Source organism: Lathamus discolor, chromosome 2 (assembly GCF_037157495.1).
Source record: "Lathamus discolor isolate bLatDis1 chromosome 2, bLatDis1.hap1, whole genome shotgun sequence".
In the NCBI taxonomy this organism is placed as follows: Eukaryota; Metazoa; Chordata; class Aves; order Psittaciformes; family Psittacidae; genus Lathamus; species Lathamus discolor.
The window spans coordinates 68,698,558-68,719,366 of NC_088885.1; positions in this window are offsets into that span (position 1 = coordinate 68,698,558).

The window sequence follows — 20,809 nt, forward strand, 5'->3', positions numbered from 1 at the left end:
CTAATGCCTACCCGAACCCTAACCTTAACCCTGACCCTAACCCTCATTTGCATGGTATCATGGGTCTGAAATTTACGTCTTCCAATGGAACGGGTGGCGCAGCTGAGGAAGGTGTTGAAGGAGCACTGTTGGTGCAGTGCCATACTCCCCTTGGCATGCCTTTTTCATCCCCATTCTCCTGGGAGGTTCAGGCTATGCAGCTCTCCGAACGCTACCCGTAGCCCTAATTTTTCTTGGCTCTTCTAGCTGAGGCTGACATCCTCGAGCTGAAGGGGTGTCCCAGGTGACAAAGGTTTTGAAGGAGCACTGTTGGTGAAGTGCCGTGCCATTCTTGGCATGCTGTTTTCACCCCTAGCATCCGGAAACCTCTCAGTTACGTTGCTTTCTGAACCCTAACCCTAAACCTAATTTGCATGGCGTCATGGAGCTGAAGACGACATCTCCTATGCAAATGGGTATCCAAGATGAGAAACTTTCTAAAGGTGCAGTGTTGGTGTAGTGCCGTGTTCCACTTGCCTTGCCTTTTTCAATGCTAGCATCATAGCACGTGTAGGCTTTCTGGCTCTCTGAATGCTAACTCTAACGGAACCCTAACCATAACCCTAGGATTTGTTGCGTCTTTTAGCTAAGGCTGACATCCTTGAGCGGAATGGGTGTCCCAGATGAGAAAGAAGCAATTTTGGTGCAATATCATTGTCCCCTTGGCATTCCTTTTTCAGCCCTAGTATCCTAGGAGGAGTAGGCTTTGTGGCTCTCTTCAACTTAGCCCTATCTTTTAAACTAGCCATCAATCCCTAGGCATTGTAGAGCTGAGGCTGACATCCTCCAGCCGAAAGGGTGTCCCATATGACAAAGATGTTGAAGGAGCAATGCTGGTTCAGAGCCGTTCTCCCCTTGGCGTTCCTTTTTCAGGCCTATTATCCCGGGAGAAGTAAGATTTGTGGCTCTCGCAACGCTAAGCCTAACCCTCATTATTAGGACGTCTTGGAGAGGATGCTGACATCCTCCAGACGATTGGGTGTCCAATATAAGAAAGGTTTTGTAGGAGCGATGTTTGTGCAGTGCCGTGCTCCCCTTGGCATGCTTTTTCAGCCCTAGTATCACCGAAGCTGTGAGTTTTGTGGCTTTCTGTACGTGAACCCTAACCCTTACCCTAAATATTATTAACACAGAAGGCATCTTCCAGGGAAAAGGGTGATCCATATGAGAAAGTTTTTGGAGGAATAATGTTGATGTAGTGCTGTGCTCCCACTGGTATGCCCTTTTTAGTCCTAGTGTCATAGCATGTGCATGCTTTTTGGCTCTCTGAACACTAACGCTAAGCCTAATTTTTCTGGGGTCTCTTAGCTGAGGCTGACATCCTCGAGCTGAATGGGTGTGCCAGATGAGAAAGGTCTTGAAGGAGCACCGTTGGCACAGTGCCGTGCTCTCCTTGGCATGCCGTTTTCATCCCTAGTTTCCGGGAACCGCTAAGTTTTGCAGCTTTCTGAACTCTAACCCTAACCCTAACCCTAACCCTAGCCCTAGCCCTAATTTGCATTGCTTTGTGTATCTGAAGATGTATCTGCTATCCAAAAGAATATCCCAGATGAGAAACCTTTAGAAGCAGCAATGTTGGTGTAGTGCCGTGCTTCCCTTGGCAAGCCTTTTTCAGGCCTACCATCACAGGACGTCTAGGCTTTATGGCCTAGACTGAACTAGCCTCTCTGAATGCTAACTCTAACCCTAACCCTAGGTTTTCTTGCATCTCTTAGCTGAGGCTGACATGCGCCTGCCAAATAGTTGTGCCAGATGAGAAAGGTGTTGAAGAAGAAATATTGTTGCACTATCCTTCTCCCCCTTGGCATTCCTTCTCGGCCCAAGTATCCCGGGGGGTGTAGGTTTTGTGCATCTCAGAAGGCTAATGCCTACCCGAACCCTAACCTTAACCCTGACCCTAACCCTCATTTGCATGGTGTCATGGGTCTGAAGTTTACGTCTTCCAATGGAATGGGTGGCGCAGCTGAGGAAGGTGTTGAAGGAGCACTGTTGGTGCAGTGCCATACTCCCCTTGGCATGCCTTTTTCATCCCCATTCTCCTGGGGGGTTCAGGCTATGCAGCTCTCTGAACGCTACCCCTAGCCCTAATTTTTCTTGGCTCTTCTAGCTGAGGCTGACATCCTCGAGCTGAAGGGGTGTCCCAGGTGACAAAGGTTTTGAAGGAGCACTGTTGGTGAAGTGCCGTGCCATTCTTGGCATGCTGTTTTCACCCCTAGCATCCGGAAACCTCTCAGTTACGTTGCTTTCTGAACCCTAACCCTAAACCTAATTTGCATGGCGTCATGGAGCTGAAGACGACATCTCCTATGCAAATGGGTATCCAAGATGAGAAACTTTCTAAAGGTGCAGTGTTGGTGTAGTGCCGTGTTCCACTTGCCTTGCCTTTTTCAATGCTAGCATCATAGCACGTGTAGGCTTTCTGGCTCTCTGAATGCTAACTCTAACGGAACCCTAACCATAACCCTAGGATTTGTTGCGTCTTTTAGCTAAGGCTGACATCCTTGAGCGGAATGGGTGTCCCAGATGAGAAAGAAGCAATTTTGGTGCAATATCATTGTCCCCTTGGCATTCCTTTTTCAGCCCTAGTATCCTAGGAGGAGTAGGCTTTGTGGCTCTCTTCAACTTAGCCCTATCTTTTAAACTAGCCATCAATCCCTAGGCATTGTAGAGCTGAGGCTGACATCCTCCAGCCGAAAGGGTGTCCCATATGACAAAGATGTTGAAGGAGCAATGCTGGTTCAGAGCCGTTCTCCCCTTGGCGTTCCTTTTTCAGGCCTATTATCCCGGGAGAAGTAAGATTTGTGGCTCTCGCAACGCTAAGCCTAACCCTCATTATTAGGACGTCTTGGAGAGGATGCTGACATCCTCCAGACGATTGGGTGTCCAATATAAGAAAGGTTTTGTAGGAGCGATGTTTGTGCAGTGCCGTGCTCCCCTTGGCATGCTTTTTCAGCCCTAGTATCACCGAAGCTGTGAGTTTTGTGGCTTTCTGTACGTGAACCCTAACCCTTACCCTAAATATTATTAACACAGAAGGCATCTTCCAGGGAAAAGGGTGATCCATATGAGAAAGTTTTTGGAGGAATAATGTTGATGTAGTGCTGTGCTCCCACTGGTATGCCCTTTTTAGTCCTAGTGTCATAGCATGTGCATGCTTTTTGGCTCTCTGAACACTAACGCTAAGCCTATTTTTTCGGGGGTCTCTTAGCTGAGGCTGACATCCTCGAGCTGAATGGGTGTGCCAGATGAGAAAGGTCTTGAAGGAGCACCGTTGGCACAGTGCCGTGCTCTCCTTGGCATGCCGTTTTCATCCCTAGTTTCCGGGAACCGCTAAGTTTTGCAGCTTTCTGAACTCTAACCCTAACCCTAACCCTAACCCTAGCCCTAGCCCTAATTTGCATTGCTTTGTGTATCTGAAGATGTATCTGCTATCCAAAAGAATATCCCAGATGAGAAACCTTTAGAAGCAGCAATGTTGGTGCAGTGCCGTGCTTCCCTTGGCAAGCCTTTTTCAGGCCTACCATCACAGGACGTCTAGGCTTTATGGCCTAGACTGAACTAGCCTCTCTGAATGCTAACTCTAACCCTAACCCTAGGTTTTGTTGCATCTCTTAGCTGAGGCTGACATGCGCCTCCCAAATAGTTGTGCCAGATGAGAAAGGTGTTGAAGAAGAAATATTGTTGCACTATCCTTCTCCCCCTTGGCATTCCTTCTCGGCCCAAGTATCCCGGGAGGTGTAGGTTTTGTGCATCTCAGAAGGCTAATGCCTACCCGAACCCTAACCTTAACCCTGACCCTAACCCTCATTTGCATGGTATCATGGGTCTGAAATTTACGTCTTCCAATGGAACGGGTGGCGCAGCTGAGGAAGGTGTTGAAGGAGCACTGTTGGTGCAGTGCCATACTCCCCTTGGCATGCCTTTTTCATCCCCATTCTCCTGGGAGGTTCAGGCTATGCAGCTCTCCGAACGCTACCCGTAGCCCTAATTTTTCTTGGCTCTTCTAGCTGAGGCTGACATCCTCGAGCTGAAGGGGTGTCCCAGGTGACAAAGGTTTTGAAGGAGCACTGTTGGTGAAGTGCCGTGCCATTCTTGGCATGCTGTTTTCACCCCTAGCATCCGGAAACCTCTCAGTTACGTTGCTTTCTGAACCCTAACCCTAAACCTAATTTGCATGGCGTCATGGAGCTGAAGACGACATCTCCTATGCAAATGGGTATCCAAGATGAGAAACTTTCTAAAGGTGCAGTGTTGGTGTAGTGCCGTGTTCCACTTGCCTTGATTTTTTCAATGCTAGCATCATAGCACGTGTAGGCTTTCTGGCTCTCTGAATGCTAACTCTAACGGAACCCTAACCCTAACCCTAGGATTTGTTGCGTCTTTTAGCTAAGGCTGACATCCTTGAGCCGAATGGGTGTCCCAGATGAGAAAGAAGCAATTTTGGTGCAATATCATTGTCCCCTTGGCATTCCTTTTTCAGCCCTAGTATCCTAGGAGGAGTAGGCTTTGTGGCTCTCTTCAACTTAGCCCTATCTTTTAAACTAGCCATCAATCCCTAGGCATTGTAGAGCTGAGGCTGACATCCTCCAGCCGAAAGGGTGTCCCATATGACAAAGATGTTGAAGGAGCAATGCTGGTTCAGAGCCGTTCTCCCCTTGGCGTTCCTTTTTCAGGCCTATTATCCCGGGAGAAGTAAGATTTGTGGCTCTCGGAACGCTAAGCCTAGCCCTCATTATTAGGACGTCTTGGAGAGGATGCTGACATCCTCCAGACGATTGGGTGTCCAATATAAGAAAGGTTTTGTAGGAGCGATGTTTGTGCAGTGCCGTGCTCCCCTTGGCATGCTTTTTCAGCCCGAGTATCACCGAAGCTGTGAGTTTTGTGGCTTTCTGTACGTGAACCCTAACCCTTACCCTAAATATTATTAACACAGAAGGCATCTTCCAGGGAAAAGGGTGATCCATATGAGAAAGTTTTTGGAGGAATAATGTTGATGTAGTGCTGTGCTCCCACTGGTATGCCCTTTTTAGTCCTAGTGTCATAGCATGTGCATGCTTTTTGGCTCTCTGAACACTAACGCTAAGCCTAATTTTTCGGGGGTCTCTTAGCTGAGGCTGACATCCTCGAGCTGAATGGGTGTGCCAGATGAGAAAGGTCTTGAAGGAGCACCGTTGGCACAGTGCCGTGCTCTCCTTGGCATGCCGTTTTCATCCCTAGTTTCCGGGAACCGCTAAGTTTTGCAGCTTTCTGAACTCTAACCCTAACCCTAACCCTAACCCTAGCCCTAGCCCTAATTTGCATTGCTTTGTGTATCTGAAGATGTATCTGCTATCCAAAAGAATATCCCAGATGAGAAACCTTTAGAAGCAGCAATGTTGGTGTAGTGCCGTGCTTCCCTTGGCAAGCCTTTTTCAGGCCTACCATCACAGGACGTCTAGGCTTTATGGCCTAGACTGAACTAGCCTCTCTGAATGCTAACTCTAACCCTAACCCTAGGTTTTGTTGCATCTCTTAGCTGAAGCTGACATGCGACTGCCAAATAGTTGTGCCAGATGAGAAAGGTGTTGAAGAAGAAATATTGTTGCACTATCCTTCTCCCCCTTGGCATTCCTTCTCGGCCCAAGTATCCCGGGAGGTGTAGGTTTTGTGCATCTCAGAAGGCTAATGCCTACCCGAACCCTAACCTTAACCCTGACCCTAACCCTCATTTGCATGGTATCATGGGTCTGAAATTTACGTCTTCCAATGGAACGGGTGGCGCAGCTGAGGAAGGTGTTGAAGGAGCACTGTTGGTGCAGTGCCATACTCCCCTTGGCATGCCTTTTTCATCCCCATTCTCCTGGGAGGTTCAGGCTATGCAGCTCTCCGAACGCTACCCGTAGCCCTAATTTTTCTTGGCTCTTCTAGCTGAGGCTGACATCCTCGAGCTGAAGGGGTGTCCCAGGTGACAAAGGTTTTGAAGGAGCACTGTTGGTGAAGTGCCGTGCCATTCTTGGCATGCTGTTTTCACCCCTAGCATCCGGAAACCTCTCAGTTACGTTGCTTTCTGAACCCTAACCCTAAACCTAATTTGCATGGCGTCATGGAGCTGAAGACGACATCTCCTATGCAAATGGGTATCCAAGATGAGAAACTTTCTAAAGGTGCAGTGTTGGTGTAGTGCCGTGTTCCACTTGCCTTGCCTTTTTCAATGCTAGCATCATAGCACGTGTAGGCTTTCTGGCTCTCTGAATGCTAACTCTAACGGAACCCTAACCCTAACCCTAGGATTTGTTGCGTCTTTTAGCTAAGGCTGACATCCTTGAGCCGAATGGGTGTCCCAGATGAGAAAGAAGCAATTTTGGTGCAATATCATTGTCCCCTTGGCATTCCTTTTTCAGCCCTAGTATCCTAGGAGGAGTAGGCTTTGTGGCTCTCTTCAACTTAGCCCTATCTTTTAAACTAGCCATCAATCCCTAGGCATTGTAGAGCTGAGGCTGACATCCTCCAGCCGAAAGGGTGTCCCATATGACAAAGATGTTGAAGGAGCAATGCTGGTTCAGAGCCGTTCTCCCCTTGGCGTTCCTTTTTCAGGCCTATTATCCCGGGAGAAGTAAGATTTGTGGCTCTCGGAACGCTAAGCCTAACCCTCATTATTAGGACGTCTTGGAGAGGATGCTGACATCCTCCAGACGATTGGGTGTCCAATATAAGAAAGGTTTTGTAGGAGCGATGTTTGTGCAGTGCCGTGCTCCCCTTGGCATGCTTTTTCAGCCCTAGTATCACCGAAGCTGTGAGTTTTGTGGCTTTCTGTACGTGAACCCTAAACCTTACCCTAAATATTATTAACACAGAAGGCATCTTCCAGGGAAAAGGGTCATCCATATGAGAAAGTTTTTGGAGGAATAATGTTGATGTAGTGCTGTGCTCCCACTGGTATGCCCTTTTTAGTCCTAGTGTCATAGCATGTGCATGCTTTTTGGCTCTCTGAACACTAACGCTAAGCCTAATTTTTCGGGGGTCTCTTAGCTGAGGCTGACATCCTCGAGCTGAATGGGTGTGCCAGATGAGAAAGGTCTTGAAGGAGCACCGTTGGCACAGTGCCGTGCTCTCCTTGGCATGCCGTTTTCATCCCTAGTTTCCGGTAACAGCTAAGTTTTGCAGCTTTCTGAACTCTAACCCTAACCCTAACCCTAACCCTAGCCCTAGCCCTAATTTGCATTGCTTTGTGTATCTGAAGATGTATCTGCTATCCAAAAGAATATCCCAGATGAGAAACCTTTAGAAGCAGCAATGTTGGTGTAGTGCCGTGCTTCCCTTGGCAAGCCTTTTTCAGGCCTACCATCACAGGACGTCTAGGCTTTATGGCCTAGACTGAACTAGCCTCTCTGAATGCTAACTCTAACCTTAACCCTAGGTTTTGTTGCATCTCTTAGCTGAGGCTGACATGCGCCTGCCAAATAGTTGTGCCAGATGAGAAAGGTGTTGAAGAAGAAATATTGTTGCACTATCCTTCTCCCCCTTGGCATTCCTTCTCGGCCCAAGTATCCCAGGAGGTGTAGGTTTTGTGCATCTCAGAAGGCTAATGCCTACCCGAACCCTAACCTTAACCCTGACCCTAACCCTCATTTGCATGGTATCATGGGTCTGAAGTTTACGTCTTCCAATGGAACGGGTGGCGCAGCTGAGGAAGGTGTTGAAGGAGCACTGTTGGTGCAGTGCCATACTCCCCTTGGCATGCCTTTTTCATCCCCATTCTCCTGGGAGGTTCAGGTTATGCAGCTCTCTGAACGCTACCCCTAGCCCTAATTTTTCTTGGCTCTTCTAGCTGAGGCTGACATCCTCGAGCTGAAGGGGTGTCCCAGGTGACAAAGGTTTTGAAGGAGCACTGTTGGTGAAGTGCCGTGCCATTCTTGGCATGCTGTTTTCACCCCTAGCATCCGGAAACCTCTCAGTTACGTTGCTTTCTGAACCCTAACCCTAAACCTAATTTGCATGGCGTCATGGAGCTGAAGACGACATCTCCTATGCAAATGGGTATCCAAGATGAGAAACTTTCTAAAGGTGCAGTGTTGGTGTAGTGCCGTGTTCCACTTGCCTTGCCTTTTTCAATGCTAGCATCATAGCACGTGTAGGCTTTCTGGCTCTCTGAATGCTAACTCTAACGGAACCCTAACCCTAACCCTAGGATTTGTTGCGTCTTTTAGCTAAGGCTGACATCCTTGAGCCGAATGGGTGTCCCAGATGAGAAAGAAGCAATTTTGGTGCAATATCATTGTCCCCTTGGCATTCCTTTTTCAGCCCTAGTATCCTAGGAGGAGTAGGCTTTGTGGCTCTCTTCAACTTAGCCCTATCTTTTAAACTAGCCATCAATCCCTAGGCATTGTAGAGCTGAGGCTGACATCCTCCAGCCGAAAGGGTGTCCCATATGACAAAGATGTTGAAGGAGCAATGCTGGTTCAGAGCCGTTCTCCCCTTGGCGTTCCTTTTTCAGGCCTATTATCCCGGGAGAAGTAAGATTTGTGGCTCTCGGAACGCTAAGCCTAACCCTCATTATTAGGACGTCTTGGAGAGGATGCTGACATCCTCCAGACGATTGGGTGTCCAATATAAGAAAGGTTTTGTAGGACCGATGTTTGTGCAGTGCCATGCTCCCCTTGGCATGTTTTTTCAGCCCTAGTATCACCGAAGCTGTGAGTTTTGTGGCTTTCTGTACGTGAACCCTAACCCTTACCCTAAATATTATTAACACAGAAGGCATCTTCCAGGGAAAAGGGTGATCCATATGAGAAAGTTTTTGGAGGAATAATGTTGATGTAGTGCTGTGCTCCCACTGGTATGCCCTTTTTAGTCCTAGTGTCATAGCATGTGCATGCTTTTTGGCTCTCTGAACACTAACGCTAAGCCTAATTTTTCTGGGGTCTCTTAGCTGAGGCTGACATCCTCGAGCTGAATGGGTGTGCCAGATGAGAAAGGTCTTGAAGGAGCACCGTTGGCACAGTGCCGTGCTCTCCTTGGCATGCCGTTTTCATCCCTAGTATCCGGGAACCGCTAAGTTTTGCAGCTTTCTGAACTCTAACCCTAACCCTAACCCTAACCCTAGCCCTAGCCCTAATTTGCATTGCTTTGTGTATCTGAAGATGTATCTGCTATCCAAAAGAATATCCCAGATGAGAAACCTTTAGAAGCAGCAATGTTGGTGTAGTGCCGTGCTTCCCTTGGCAAGCCTTTTTCAGGCCTACCATCACAGGACGTCTAGGCTTTATGGCCTAGACTGAACTAGCCTCTCTGAATGCTAACTCTAACCCTAACCCTAGGTTTTGTTGCATCTCTTAGCTGAGGCTGACATGCGCCTGCCAAATAGTTGTGCCAGATGAGAAAGGTGTTGAAGAAGAAATATTGTTGCACTATCCTTCTCCCCCTTGGCATTCCTTCTCGGCCCAAGTATCCCGGGAGGTGTAGGTTTTGTGCATCTCAGAAGGCTAATGCCTACCCGAACCCTAACCTTAACCCTGACCCTAACCCTCATTTGCATGGTATCATGGGTCTGAAGTTTACGTCTTCCAATGGAACGGGTGGCGCAGCTGAGGAAATTGTTGAAGGAGCACTGTTGGTGCAGTGCCATACTCCCCTTGGCATGCCTTTTTCATCCCCATTCTCCTGGGAGGTTCAGGTTATGCAGCTCTCTGAACGCTACCCCTAGCCCTAATTTTTCTTGGCTCTTCTAGCTGAGGCTGACATCCTCGAGCTGAAGGGGTGTCCCAGGTGACAAAGGTTTTGAAGGAGCACTGTTGGTGAAGTGCCGTGCCATTCTTGGCATGCTGTTTTCACCCCTAGCATCCGGAAACCTCTCAGTTACGTTGCTTTCTGAACCCTAACCCTAAACCTAATTTGCATGGCGTCATGGAGCTGAAGACGACATCTCCTATGCAAATGGGTATCCAAGATGAGAAACTTTCTAAAGGTGCAGTGTTGGTGTAGTGCCGTGTTCCACTTGCCTTGCCTTTTTCAATGCTAGCATCATAGCACGTGTAGGCTTTCTGGCTCTCTGAATGCTAACTCTAACGGAACCTAACCCTAACCCTAGGATTTGTTGCACCTTTTAGCTAAGGCTGACATCCTTGAGCGGAATGGGTGTCCCAGATGAGAAAGAAGCAATTTTGGTGCAATATCATTGTCCCCTTGGCATTCCTTTTTCAGCCCTAGTATCCTAGGAGGAGTAGGCTTTGTGGCTCTCTTCAACTTAGCCCTATCTTTTAAACTAGCCATCAATCCCTAGGCATTGTAGAGCTGAGGCTGACATCCTCCAGCCGAAAGGGTGTCCCATATGACAAAGATGTTGAAGGAGCAATGCTGGTTCAGAGCCGTTCTCCCCTTGGCGTTCCTTTTTCAGGCCTATTATCCCGGGAGAAGTAAGATTTGTGGCTCTCGGAACGCTAAGCCTAACCCTCATTATTAGGACGTCTTGGAGAGGATGCTGACATCCTCCAGACGATTGGGTGTCCAATATAAGAAAGGTTTTGTAGGAGCGATGTTTGTGCAGTGCCGTGCTCCCCTTGGCATGTTTTTTCAGCCCTAGTATCACCGAAGCTGTGAGTTTTGTGGCTTTCTGTACGTGAACCCTAACCCTTACCCTAAATATTATTAACACAGAAGGCATCTTCCAGGGAAAAGGGTGATCCATATGAGAAAGTTTTTGGAGGAATAATGTTGATGTAGTGCTGTGCTCCCACTGGTATGCCCTTTTTAGTCCTAGTGTCATAGCATGTGCATGCTTTTTGGCTCTCTGAACACTAACGCTAAGCCTAATTTTTCGGGGGTCTCTTAGCTGAGGCTGACATCCTCGAGCTGAATGGGTGTGCCAGATGAGAAAGGTCTTGAAGGAGCACCGTTGGCACAGTGCCGTGCTCTCCTTGGCATGCCGTTTTCATCCCTAGTTTCCGGGAACCGCTAAGTTTTGCAGCTTTCTGAACTCTAACCCTAACCCTAACCCTAACCCTAGCCCTAGCCCTAATTTGCATTGCTTTGTGTATCTGAAGATGTATCTGCTATCCAAAAGAATATCCCAGATGAGAAACCTTTAGAAGCAGCAATGTTGGTGTAGTGCCGTGCTTCCCTTGGCAAGCCTTTTTCAGGCCTACCATCACAGGACGTCTAGGCTTTATGGCCTAGACTGAACTAGCCTCTCTGAATGCTAACTCTAACCCTAACCCTAGGTTTTGTTGCATCTCTTAGCTGAGGCTGACATGCGCCTGCCAAATAGTTGTGCCAGATGAGAAAGGTGTTGAAGAAGAAATATTGTTGCACTATCCTTCTCCCCCTTGGCATTCCTTCTCGGCCCAAGTATCCCAGGAGGTGTAGGTTTTGTGCATCTCAGAAGGCTAATGCCTACCCGAACCCTAACCTTAACCCTGACCCTAACCCTCATTTGCATGGTATCATGGGTCTGAAGTTTACGTCTTCCAATGGAATGGGTGGCGCAGCTGAGGAAGGTGTTGAAGGAGCACTGTTGGTGCAGTGCCATACTCCCCTTGGCATGCCTTTTTCATCCCCATTCTCCTGGGAGGTTCAGGCTATGCAGCTCTCCGAACGCTACCCCTAGCCCTAATTTTTCTTGGCTCTTCTAGCTGAGGCTGACATCCTCGAGCTGAAGGGGTGTCCCAGGTGACAAAGGTTTTGAAGGAGCACTGTTGGTGAAGTGCCGTGCCATTCTTGGCATGCTGTTTTCACCCCTGGCATCCGGAAACCTCTCAGTTACGTTGCTTTCTGAACCCTAACCCTAAACCTAATTTGCATGGCGTCATGGAGCTGAAGACGACATCTCCTATGCAAATGGGTATCCAAGATGAGAAACTTTCTAAAGGTGCAGTGTTGGTGTAGTGCCGTGTTCCACTTGCCTTGCCTTTTTCAATGCTAGCATCATAGCACGTGTAGGCTTTCTGGCTCTCTGAATGCTAACTCTAACGGAACCCTAACCCTAACCCTAGGATTTGTTGCGTCTTTTAGCTTAGGCTGACATCCTTGAGCGGAATGGGTGTCCCAGATGAGAAAGAAGCAATTTTGGTGCAATATCATTGTCCCCTTGGCATTCCTTTTTCAGCCCTAGTATCCTAGGAGGAGTAGGCTTTGTGGCTCTCTTCAACTTAGCCCTATCTTTTAAACTAGCCATCAATCCCTAGGCATTGTAGAGCTGAGGCTGACATCCTCCAGCCGAAAGGGTGTCCCATATGACAAAGATGTTGAAGGAGCAATGCTGGTTCAGAGCCGTTCTCCCCTTGGCGTTCCTTTTTCAGGCCTATTATCCCGGGAGAAGTAAGATTTGTGGCTCTCGGAACGCTAAGCCTAACCCTCATTATTAGGACGTCTTGGAGAGGATGCTGACATCCTCCAGACGATTGGGTGTCCAATATAAGAAAGGTTTTGTAGGAGCGATGTTTGTGCAGTGCCGTGCTCCCCTTGGCATGCTTTTTCAGCCCTAGTATCACCGAAGCTGTGAGTTTTGTGGCTTTCTGTACGTGAACCCTAACCCTTACCCTAAATATTATTAACACAGAAGGCATCTTCCAGGGAAAAGGGTGATCCATATGAGAAAGTTTTTGGAGGAATAATGTTGGTGTAGTGCTGTGCTCCCACTGGTATGCCCTTTTTAGTCCTAGTGTCATAGCATGTGCATGCTTTTTGGCTCTCTGAACACTAACGCTAAGCCTAATTTTTCGGGGGTCTCTTAGCTGAGGCTGACATCCTCGAGCTGAATGGGTGTGCCAGATGAGAAAGGTCTTGAAGGAGCACCGTTGGCACAGTGCCGTGCTCTCCTTGGCATGCCGTTTTCATCCCTAGTTTCCGGGAACCGCTAAGTTTTGCAGCTTTCTGAACTCTAACCCTAACCCTAACCCTAACCCTAGCCCTAGCCCTAATTTGCATTGCTTTGTGTATCTGAAGATGTATCTGCTATCCAAAAGAATATCCCAGATGAGAAACCTTTAGAAGCAGCAATGTTGGTGTAGTGCCGTGCTTCCCTTGGCAAGCCTTTTTCAGGCCTACCATCACAGGACGTCTAGGCTTTATGGCCTAGACTGAACTAGCCTCTCTGAATGCTAACTCTAACCCTAACCCTAGGTTTTGTTGCATCTCTTGGCTGAGGCTGACATGCGCCTGCCAAATAGTTGTGCCAGATGAGAAAGGTGTTGAAGAAGAAATATTGTTGCACTATCCTTCTCCCCCTTGGCATTCCTTCTCGGCCCAAGTATCCCGGGAGGTGTAGGTTTTGTGCATCTCAGAAGGCTAATGCCTACCCGAACCCTAACCTTAACCCTGACCCTAACCCTCATTTGCATGGTATCATGGGTCTGAAATTTACGTCTTCCAATGGAACGGGTGGCGCAGCTGAGGAAGGTGTTGAAGGAGCACTGTTGGTGCAGTGCCATACTCCCCTTGGCATGCCTTTTTCATCCCCATTCTCCTGGGAGGTTCAGGCTATGCAGCTCTCCGAACGCTACCCCTAGCCCTAATTTTTCTTGGCTCTTCTAGCTGAGGCTGACATCCTCGAGCTGAAGGGGTGTCCCAGGTGACAAAGGTTTTGAAGGAGCACTGTTGGTGAAGTGCCGTGCCATTCTTGGCATGCTGTTTTCACCCCTAGCATCCGGAAACCTCTCAGTTACGTTGCTTTCTGAACCCTAACCCTAAACCTAATTTGCATGGCGTCATGGAGCTGAAGACGACATCTCCTATGCAAATGGGTATCCAAGATGAGAAACTTTCTAAAGGTGCAGTGTTGGTGTAGTGCCGTGTTCCACTTGCCTTGCCTTTTTCAATGCTAGCATCATAGCACGTGTAGGCTTTCTGGCTCTCTGAATGCTAACTCTAACGGAACCCTAACCCTAACCCTAGGATTTGTTGCGTCTTTTAGCTAAGGCTGACATCCTTGAGCGGAATGGGTGTCCCAGATGAGAAAGAAGCAATTTTGGTGCAATATCATTGTCCCCTTGGCATTCCTTTTTCAGCCCTAGTATCCTAGGAGGAGTAGGCTTTGTGGCTCTCTTCAACTTAGCCCTATCTTTTAAACTAGCCATCAATCCCTAGGCATTGTAGAGCTGAGGCTGACATCCTCCAGCCGAAAGGGTGTCCCATATGACAAAGATGTTGAAGGAGCAATGCTGGTTCAGAGCCGTTCTCCCCTTGGCGTTCCTTTTTCAGGCCTATTATCCCGGGAGAAGTAAGATTTGTGGCTCTCGCAACGCTAAGCCTAACCCTCATTATTAGGACGTCTTGGAGAGGATGCTGACATCCTCCAGACGATTGGGTGTCCAATATAAGAAAGGTTTTGTAGGAGCGATGTTTGTGCAGTGCCGTGCTCCCCTTGGCATGCTTTTTCAGCCCTAGTATCACCGAAGCTGTGAGTTTTGTGGCTTTCTGTACGTGAACCCTAACCCTTACCCTAAATATTATTAACACAGAAGGCATCTTCCAGGGAAAAGGGTGATCCATATGAGAAAGTTTTTGGAGGAATCATGTTGATGTAGTGCTGTGCTCCCACTGGTATGCCCTTTTTAGTCCTAGTGTCATAGCATGTGCATGCTTTTTGGCTCTCTGAACACTAACGCTAAGCCTAATTTTTCTGGGGTCTCTTAGCTGAGGCTGACATCCTCGAGCTGAATGGGTGTGCCAGATGAGAAAGGTCTTGAAGGAGCACCGTTGGCACAGTGCCGTGCTCTCCTTGGCATGCCGTTTTCATCCCTAGTTTCCGGGAACCGCTAAGTTTTGCAGCTTTCTGAACTCTAACCCTAACCCTAACCCTAACCCTAGCCCTAGCCCTAATTTGCATTGCTTTGTGTATCTGAAGATGTATCTGCTATCCAAAAGAATATCCCAGATGAGAAACCTTTAGAAGCAGCAATGTTGGTGTAGTGCCGTGCTTCCCTTGGCAAGCCTTTTTCAGGCCTACCATCACAGGACGTCTAGGCTTTATGGCCTAGACTGAACTAGCCTCTCTGAATGCTAACTCTAACCCTAACCCTAGGTTTTGTTGCATCTCTTGGCTGAGGCTGACATGCGCCTGCCAAATAGTTGTGCCAGATGAGAAAGGTGTTGAAGAAGAAATATTGTTGCACTATCCTTCTCCCCCTTGGCATTCCTTCTCGGCCCAAGTATCCCGGGAGGTGTAGGTTTTGTGCATCTCAGAAGGCTAATGCCTACCCGAACCCTAACCTTAACCCTGACCCTAACCCTCATTTGCATGGTATCATGGGTCTGAAATTTACGTCTTCCAATGGAACGGGTGGCGCAGCTGAGGAAGGTGTTGAAGGAGCACTGTTGGTGCAGTGCCATACTCCCCTTGGCATGCCTTTTTCATCCCCATTCTCCTGGGAGGTTCAGGCTATGCAGCTCTCCGAACGCTACCCCTAGCCCTAATTTTTCTTGGCTCTTCTAGCTGAGGCTGACATCCTCGAGCTGAAGGGGTGTCCCAGGTGACAAAGGTTTTGAAGGAGCACTGTTGGTGAAGTGCCGTGCCAATCTTGGCATGCTGTTTTCACCCCTAGCATCCGGAAACCTCTCAGTTACGTTGCTTTCTGAACCCTAACCCTAAACCTAATTTGCATGGCGTCATGGAGCTGAAGACGACATCTCCTATGCAAATGGGTATCCAAGATGAGAAACTTTCTAAAGGTGCAGTGTTGGTGTAGTGCCGTGTTCCACTTGCCTTGCCTTTTTCAATGCTAGCATCATAGCACGTGTAGGCTTTCTGGCTCTCTGAATGCTAACTCTAACGGAACCCTAACCCTAACCCTAGGATTTGTTGCGTCTTTTAGCTAAGGCTGACATCCTTGAGCCGAATGGGTGTCCCAGATGAGAAAGAAGCAATTTTGGTGCAATATCATTGTCCCCTTGGCATTCCTTTTTCAGCCCTAGTATCCTAGGAGGAGTAGGCTTTGTGGCTCTCTTCAACTTAGCCCTATCTTTTAAACTAGCCATCAATCCCTAGGCATTGTAGAGCTGAGGCTGACATCCTCCAGCCGAAAGGGTGTCCCATATGACAAAGATGTTGAAGGAGCAATGCTGGTTCAGAGCCGTTCTCCCCTTGGCGTTCCTTTTTCAGGCCTATTATCCCGGGAGAAGTAAGATTTGTGGCTCTCGCAACGCTAAGCCTAACCCTCATTATTAGGACGTCTTGGAGAGGATGCTGACATCCTCCAGACGATTGGGTGTCCAATATAAGAAAGGTTTTGTAGGAGCGATGTTTGTGCAGTGCCGTGCTCCCCTTGGCATGCTTTTTCAGCCCTAGTATCACCGAAGCTGTGAGTTTTGTGGCTTTCTGTACGTGAACCCTAACCCTTACCCTAAATATTATTAACACAGAAGGCATCTTCCAGGGAAAAGGGTGATCCATATGAGAAAGTTTTTGGAGGAATCATGTTGATGTAGTGCTGTGCTCCCAATGGTATGCCCTTTTTAGTCCTAGTGTCATAGAATGTGCATGCTTTTTGGCTCTCTGAACACTAACGCTAAGCCTAATTTTTCTGGGGTCTCTTAGCTGAGGCTGACATCCTCGAGCTGAATGGGTGTGCCAGATGAGAAAGGTCTTGAAGGAGCACCGTTGGCACAGTGCCGTGCTCTCCTTGGCATGCCGTTTTCATCCCTAGTTTCCGGGAACCGCTAAGTTTTGCAGCTTTCTGAACTCTAACCCTAACCCTAACCCTAACCCTAGCCCTAGCCCTAATTTGCATTGCTTTGTGTATCTGAAGATGTATCTGCTATCCAAAAGAATATCCCAGATGAGAAACCTTTAGAAGCAGCAATGTTGGTGTAGTGCCGTGCTTCCCTTGGCAAGCCTTTTTCAGGCCTACCATCACAGGACGTCTAGGCTTTATGGCCTAGACTGAACTAGCCTCTCTGAATGCTAACTCTAACCCTAACCCTAGGTTTTGTTGCATCTCTTAGCTGAGGCTGACATGCGCCTGCCAAATAGTTGTGCCAGATGAGAAAGGTGTTGAAGAAGAAATATTGTTGCACTATCCTTCTCCCCCTTGGCATTCCTTCTCGGCCCAAGTATCCCGGGAGGTGTAGGTTTTGTGCATCTCAGAAGGCTAATGCCTACCCGAACCCTAACCTTAACCCTGACCCTAACCCTCATTTGCATGGTATCATGGGTCTGAAATTTACGTCTTCCAATGGAACGGGTGGCGCAGCTGAGGAAGGTGTTGAAGGAGCACTGTTGGTGCAGTGCCATACTCCCCTTGGCATGCCTTTTTCATCCCCATTCTCCTGGGAGGTTCAGGCTATGCAGCTCTCCGAACGCTACCCCTAGCCCTAATTTTTCTTGGCTCTTCTAGCTGAGGCTGACATCCTCGAGCTGAAGGGGTGTCCCAGGTGACAAAGGTTTTGAAGGAGCACTGTTGGTGAAGTGCCGTGCCATTCTTGGCATGCTGTTTTCACCCCTAGCATCCGGAAACCTCTCAGTTACGTTGCTTTCTGAACCCTAACCCTAAACCTAATTTGCATGGCGTCATGGAGCTGAAGACGACATCTCCTATGCAAATGGGTATCCAAGATGAGAAACTTTCTAAAGGTGCAGTGTTGGTGTAGTGCCGTGTTCCACTTGCCTTGCCTTTTTCAATGCTAGCATCATAGCACGTGTAGGCTTTCTGGCTCTCTGAATGCTAACTCTAACGGAACCCTAACCCTAACCCTAGGATTTGTTGCGTCTTTTAGCTAAGGCTGACATCCTTGAGCCGAATGGGTGTCCCAGATGAGAAAGAAGCAATTTTGGTGCAATATCATTGTCCCCTTGGCATTCCTTTTTCAGCCCTAGTATCCTAGGAGGAGTAGGCTTTGTGGCTCTCTTCAGCTTAGCCCTATCTTTTAAACTAGCCATCAATCCCTAGGCATTGTAGAGCTGAGGCTGACATCCTCCAGCCGAAAGGGTGTCCCATATGACAAAGGTGTTGAAGGAGCAATGCTGGTTCAGAGCCGTTCTCCCCTTGGCGTTCCTTTTTCAGGCCTATTATCCCGGGAGAAGTAAGATTTGTGGCTCTCGGAACGCTAAGCCTAACCCTCATTATTAGGACGTCTTGGAGAGGATGCTGACATCCTCCAGACGATTGGGTGTCCAATATAAGAAAGGTTTTGTAGGAGCGATGTTTGTGCAGTGCCGTGCTCCCCTTGGCATGCTTTTTCAGCCCTAGTATCACCGAAGCTGTGAGTTTTGTGGCTTTCTGTACGTGAACCCTAACCCTTACCCTAAATATTATTAACACAGAAGGCATCTTCCAGGGAAAAGGGTGATCCATATGAGAAAGTTTTTGGAGGAATAATGTTGGTGTAGTGCTGTGCTCCCACTGGTATGCCCTTTTTAGTCCTAGTGTCATAGCATGTGCATGCTTTTTGGCTCTCTGAACACTAACGCTAAGCCTAATTTTTCTGGGGTCTCTTAGCTGAGGCTGACATCCTCGAGCTGAATGGGTGTGCCAGATAAGAAAGGTCTTGAAGGAGCACCGTTGGCACAGTGCCGTGCTCTCCTTGGCATGCCGTTTTCATCCCTAGTATCCGGGAACCGCTAAGTTTTGCAGCTTTCTGAACTCTAACCCTAACCCTAACCCTAACCCTAGCCCTAGCCCTAATTTGCATTGCTTTGTGTATCTGAAGATGTATCTGCTATCCAAAAGAATATCCCAGATGAGAAACCTTTAGAAGCAGCAATGTTGGTGTAGTGCCGTGCTTCCCTTGGCAAGCCTTTTTCAGGCCTACCATCACAGGACGTCTAGGCTTTATGGCCTAGACTGAACTAGCCTCTCTGAATGCTAACTCTAACCTTAACCCTAGGTTTTGTTGCATCTCTTAGCTGAGGCTGACATGCGCCTGCCAAATAGTTGTGCCAGATGAGAAAGGTGTTGAAGAAGAAATATTGTTGCACTATCCTTCTCCCCCTTGGCATTCCTTCTCGGCCCAAGTATCCCGGGAGGTGTAGGTTTTGTGCATCTCAGAAGGCTAATGCCTACCCGAACCCTAACCTTAACCCTGACCCTAACCCTCATTTGCATGGTATCATGGGTCTGAAATTTACGTCTTCCAATGGAATGGGTGGCGCAGCTGAGGAAGGTGTTGAAGGAGCACTGTTGGTGCAGTGCCATACTCCCCTTGGCATGCCTTTTTCATCCCCATTCTCCTGGGAGGTTCAGGCTATGCAGCTCTCCGAACGCTACCCCTAGCCCTAATTTTTCTTGGCTCTTCTAGCTGAGGCTGACATCCTCGAGCTGAAGGGGTGTCCCAGGTGACAAAGGTTTTGAAGGAGCACTGTTGGTGAAGTGCCGTGCCATTCTTGGCATGCTGTTTTCACCCCTAGCATCCGGAAACCTCTCAGTTACGTTGCTTTCTGAACCCTAACCCTAAACCTAATTTGCATGGCGTCATGGAGCTGAAGACGACATCTCCTATGCAAATGGGTATCCAAGATGAGAAACTTTCTAAAGGTGCAGTGTTGGTGTAGTGCCGTGTTCCACTTGCCTTGCCTTTTTCAATGCTAGCATCATAGCACGTGTAGGCTTTCTGGCTCTCTGAATGCTAACTCTAACGGAACCCTAACCCTAACCCTAGGATTTGTTGCGTCTTTTAGCTAAGGCTGACATCCTTGAGCGGAATGGGTGTCCCAGATGAGAAAGAAGCAATTTTGGTGCAATATCATTGTCCCCTTGGCATTCCTTTTTCAGCCCTAGTATCCTAGGAGGAGTAGGCTTTGTGGCTCTCTTCAACTTAGCCCTATCTTTTAAACTAGCCATCAATCCCTAGGCATTGTAGAGCTGAGGCTGACATCCTCCAGCCGAAAGGGTGTCCCATATGACAAAGATGTTGAAGGAGCAATGCTGGTTCAGAGCCGTTCTCCCCTTGGCGTTCCTTTTTCAGGCCTATTATCCCGGGAGAAGTAAGATTTGTGGCTCTCGCAACGCTAAGCCTAACCCTCATTATTAGGACGTCTTGGAGAGGATGCTGACATCCTCCAGACGATTGGGTGTCCAATATAAGAAAGGTTTTGTAGGAGCGATGTTTGTGCAGTGCCGTGCTCCCCTTGGCATGCTTTTTCAGCCCTAGTATCACCGAAGCTGTGAGTTTTGTGGCTTTCTGTACGTGAACCCTAACCCTTACCCTAAATATTATTAACACAGAAGGCATCTTCCAGGGAAAAGGGTGATCCTTATGAGAAAGTTTTTGGAGGAATAATGTTGGTGTAGTGCTGTGCTCCCACTGGTATGCCCTTTTTAGTCCTAGTGTCATAGCATGTGCATGCTTTTTGGCTCTCTGAACACTAACGCTAAGCCTAATTTTTCTGGGGTCTCTTAGCTGAGGCTGACATCCTCGAGCTGAATGGGTGTGCCAGATAAGAAAGGTCTTGAAGGAGCACCGTTGGCACAGTGCCGTGCTCTCCTTGGCATGCCGTTTTCATCCCTAGTATCCGGGAACCGCTAAGTTTTGCAGCTTTCTGAACTCTAACCCTAACCCTAACCCTAACCCTAGCCCTAGCCCTAATTTGCATTGCTTTGTGTATCTGAAGATGTATCTGCTATCCAAAAGAATATCCCAGATGAGCAACCTTTAGAAGCAGCAATGTTGGTGTAGTGCCGTGCTTCCCTTGGCAAGCCTTTTTCAGGCCTACCATCACAGGACGTCTAGGCTTTATGGCCTAGACTGAACTAGCCTCTCTGAATGCTAACTCTAACCTTAACCCTAGGTTTTGTTGCATCTCTTAGCTGAGGCTGACATGCGCCTGCCAAATAGTTGTGCCAGATGAGAAAGGTGTTGAAGA